Raw genomic sequence first — 5,000 nt, 5'->3', positions numbered from 1 at the left:
TTAGCTGTGGAGTCAAACTGTGGAGTCAAAGTAAATGTAATGTCTCAACTCTGAGTCCTACAATTCCAAGTGCTTGTCAGGGTGGGGGGTCCCCAGTTCAAATATGATCATTTTGGGGGGTCCCCAGTTCAAATATGATCATTTTGGGGGGTCCCCATTTCAAATATGATTATTTGGGGGGGTCACAGCCTAAAAAGGTTTAGAACCACTGGTCTACACCAGTGGTCTACAGTGGTTCGTCCAGGTGCCTAGTTATCTCCACCACATCTGAAAATATGTTGTGTCAGAGACCCCCCATAAGAAAGGATTTGTGTTAAAAATGTTCGAAATTACATTAAAAAAAATATCTAAAGCGCGTTGCACCGAATAGTTTCAATTAGCCATGTATAAAGTGATTAAACTTATTTTGATGCTATATTAACACATTTTGCTGGGGATCCCCTGGAACCTACTCAAGGAACCCTGTGGGTCCCCAGACCCCACTTTGAGAACCACTTCTTTAGGTAATTGACTCAGTTGTTGATATAAGTCACTCACAGGTTGGGTGTCACAGACCCCATGTCACAGACCCCGAAATGACTTTCATATTATAGGCTATGGACCCCCATTTAAAAATGATTCAGTTCAAGGGACCCTGATACAAAAAGATGTTTGTATTTATATTAAATTAAATTGTCTAAATGTCATATTTTTACCTGATGAATAGATAATGGTGATTTTGAAATAAATAACTGTCAATACTACATTATTTGTTAGAATGCCAAACTTGGCACAAACACTGTTCAGGGGTCTGCCTTCAGAATAGTCTACCAGGGGCCACGTTAGGGGCCCCCGGGGCCGGGGCCACAGGCCCACCTTTGCTCCAATCCACACCAAAATTGGCACAAACGCTGTTCAGGGGCCTGCCATGACAATAGTCCCACCAGGAGTCACGTGTTGGGGTCTGCCATGAAAATACATACACCCAAAAACCAAAATTGCACTACAGCAGTGTTTAACACTTCAAATGGCCATAACTCGGGGACCATTGCTCTGATCAGCGCAATATAGGGCTGTTGTATAACATTTTGTTGCAGATTTAACTTTTTCATAGATTTTGTAGGTAGCTCCATAGACGTAATCGACAGCACTATCATCAGTGTTGTGTAAATTAGTGTGTTTTTTTGTTTGTTTACACATTATCTTTCCTATTAATATGTCGTATTCATGTTATGTGTATTTCCAGACATTTAACTACTTAAACCCTCAATACTTTGTAAACTTGGGCTCTGTAATTGGTCTGCTCTTTTTTTCCCCTACACCAAACCTCTCCACGCGCAGATCTACAAGCTCACAACACATCACAGCCTGATGTGACTTATTCTGTTTCAGAAATGAGAGGAAACATGTGGTTGGCAGCTCACACCACCTTTGAACACACAACACTGGTTCACTGTCCATGACATGACCATGTCATGACTTCAACATTCAACATCGGTCCACACGACATGATGTCAACATCCAACATCGTTCCAGATGACAATACGTCAACATCTGTCCAGATGACAATACGTCAACATCGGTCCAGATTACAATACGTCAACATCGGTCCACATCACGACAACCCATGTGAGATCTGCTGGGCAGAACCTTGTGAACACTGATAAAGATGACAAGCAGTGTGGCCCTGCGCTCCGGATGTCTTTACTTGAGATATATATAATAGGCTTCAGTGCAGACTTGTTTTAATGGCAATGTATGTAAGCACATTGCACAGTAGGCCTACTAAATGTTTCTGATGACCAGCTGACTTATGTTTTAGTTAAGTTGTGTGGAGGCCTTTCACTATTTATAATAATACATTATCTCATATTTAAGATGTGTTTTGTTTTGTTTGTTTCTGTATTTTCTAATACACAATAAAACTAATACTGAATGAACTATTATGTCCATTTCCTTTAAGTCTCAGAAAAGTGTAAATTATCCTTAAAGGAGAGATCCGGACATTTTAGAGATTTAAAATAATTATCTGTAAGGGTTTAACACTCAGAATTAAATTAACACAGAGGTCAGCTATCACTGTGTCTATCTATATATATTCTAGATTATCAAATCATTTTTCAAAACTGGTGTTCTGTACATGTGAGTCATTATAAACAACCTGGCAGCCCGATTATTATCATTATTCACAAATTGCAGAGCTACAAGCAACAACGCATTGCAATGTGAGGTATTGTGAGCTTGTAGATCTGCAAGTTCTGAAGAATTTTATAGAGCTTAATATGAGAGACAAGATTAGATGTTCCACTGGCAGGGCGTTCCACAACATGGGACCTAATGCCTGTCAGCTTTTGTAATGAACCAAACCTTTTGGAAAGCCAGAGGCTGCATTCCCAGCTGCTCAACAGATATGATATAATTGACAAACTTATGTATATAGAACAGTGATTCTCAAACGTTTTCATGTCAAGGACTCCCAAATTAATATGTATTTGGCCACAGACACCCATCTGAAAATATTTTGTTCCAGGCACCCCCAGAAGAAAATTTGTGTTCAAAGAAAAATCTTAATTATTTGAAAATCATTCTTTTCTTTCAAGAATTTTCAAAATAATTCAAAAATAGCAGATCTACATGCATGTTGCGATGCAAGGCCCCAGCCTGATTGTGATGCTATACTGTGTATTAACAAATTTAGCTGGGGACCCCCTGGAACCCCCTCAAGGACCCCTGGGAGTCCACGGAACCACTTTGAGAACCACTGACACAGAACAGTACAATCTATTGCAATTTATCAAAACACTTGTCTATTCCTTGAAACACAGGAAAGGAGTGTGTGCAGTGACAACCCCTCGCACCCAGGTTCCCTCCCCTGAACACGGGCCAAAACAGACGCTCGGCCAAACCGGCTGCTCCCCTGAACACGGGCCAAAACAGACGCTCGGCCAAACCGGCTGCACAGCAGTGGATTCAAACCCCTAGACTCAGTGGTGGGGAGGTAGTTTACCCCTGTGCCATCCGAGCACCTGAGCACCAGTACTCTGTGGGAGACTGTGAGGCGTTTGCTTGCATCTGGGCCTGTCATGGGTGGTACCTCTATCTCTATGGATGCCAGACCACTGAGGCTACACCCCAGGTGTGACCACCTCCGCCAGAACAATTTTGACCTGCGGTTCGTTGTTACACATGTTATTGTGCACTGATTGTGTGGAACGGGACGCTATTCGGATGCTGAATACACACCCCTCCAGGCCACTGTCTCTTTGTAGGAGCTCAAGTAAGCCTCCGAACAGGACCCTCTCTCCGCACTGCACCTACATTCATAACGGCTGGCCTCACAAGGTCCCCGAGGAGTTGGCTGCATACTTCCGAGTCAAACAGGAGCTCTCCTGCTGGAACGACACCTGTGTGGCACGCAGGCTTTGCACAGTGGTCCTTAGTGCTTTGCCTGTGCGTGTTTTGGCAATGGCACATGAGGACCACCTGGCTATTGTGAAGCTGAAACAGCACTGGGATAGACAAAGACATTGAGGCGCTGGTCACAGCTCTGCCTGCCACCAGGCTCCCCCACCCCTGCAGCCTCTTGCCTGGCCCTCTCCTCTCAGCCCTGCTCGAATCACCTGCAGCTGGACATCTGTGGCTCCCAATGTCAAACGCACACGCACACGCACACGCACACGCGCACGCGCACACGCACACGCACACGCACACGCACACACACACACACACACACACACACACACACACAAACACACACACATGAAATATTTATTTATGTCCATGTAAACAGAAGTACAAGAATTCCTTGTACAAAGGAAACAACGCCTCCTCCATATTGAGCGGCTTCCTATAATAGCCGATATTGAGCAGTACCTTGCTAACTGTTTGGCCCTCCTTTTGGAGAGGCCGGTCATTTGAAGGCCCCTCACAACCAACTTGTGCACGTGCCCTAGTAAGATAAAAACCAAAAGTTTACATCTTTAGCCTAGCTGTGAGATGGTCTGCTCTTACACACACACACACACACACACACACACACACACACACACACACACACACACACACACACACACACACACACACACACACACACACACACACACACACACACACAGTATATTAAACCAATAATGGCACATGTGTGTGTGTGTGTGTATATATATATGTGTGTGTATATATATATATATATATATATATATATATATATATAGAGAGAGAGAGAGAGAGAGAGAGAGAGAGAGAGAGAGAGAGAGAGAGAGAGAGAGAGAGAGAGAGAGAATCTGTACCTAATTGGCCTACATTTAGTCCTATTTTTATTATGACTTATTTGTTTGTATTGTATTTATTTTCTTTATCCACTGTAAGCCATAGGTAGTAGTCCTATAAATATATATCAGTTCCTGCAATATTGCCACTAGATAGCAGCCTATTTGCACCACATGACATAAACCCCTTGAAACACACTCTCTCTCCCCAAAATGGGGAAATGGCACATTCTGCATATTGAGTAGCCTACTTTCTACTTTTGGTATAATTTAAGTGCACTTTGATACCAATAGGCTACTTCTGTAATTTACTTTAGTAAAAAAATACGTTTAAAAAAATACTTTTCCCACCACTGCTGAAAGCTGATGAAGTTGGAACATTGGATCCATATGTCATAGTAGGCCTACGTCATATAATAGGACCTTCCTTAAAAACAGCATTATTTCCGTCTTTGTAAACTAACAAATTACACTTCTTTCACTTTCACTTTGCGCAGAAGACGACTTATTTCTGGCTAAAAGGTATGACTAGAATTTGCAGAATGCCACTATATAGGACTCTTCACCATAATGTATTTTATCTTAGGCTAGGGGCTACTGTTAATATAATTTGATTTTCTGATTTTCTTGTAAAAGTGTGTGTGTGTAATGAGGCAGGCTGAAAACTATCTGGGCGTAACTAATCTATATGCCTAATAATACATGTTCTGAACATGTTGGCAAAACATATGCAAACATGTTTGTTGATCTGAAGTT

General features: G+C 42.3%; 1 long non-coding RNA gene across 2 annotated transcripts in view; it reads left to right on the top strand.

The window, feature by feature from the left end:
* The first annotated feature begins 4,593 nt into the window (after positions 1-4,593).
* LOC308098945 overlaps positions 4,594-5,000 on the top strand; it is a 3,602-nt gene continuing 3,195 nt past the window's right edge. The window contains exon 1 of one of the 2 annotated variants that reach the window (XR_013934330.1): positions 4,594-4,766. This is a non-coding gene — a long non-coding RNA (uncharacterized lncRNA). Of the gene's footprint in view, positions 4,767-4,889 lie in introns of those variants that run through there. The other variant, XR_013934331.1, reaches the window with a different exon arrangement.

This window comes from Gymnoscopelus braueri (assembly GCF_963280865.1).
Source record: "Gymnoscopelus braueri genome assembly, chromosome: 13".
NCBI classification, from domain to species: domain Eukaryota; kingdom Metazoa; phylum Chordata; class Actinopteri; order Myctophiformes; family Myctophidae; genus Gymnoscopelus; species Gymnoscopelus braueri.
Note: the sequence above shows the minus strand (reverse complement) of the source record. Positions and strands in the feature narration are given on the sequence as shown.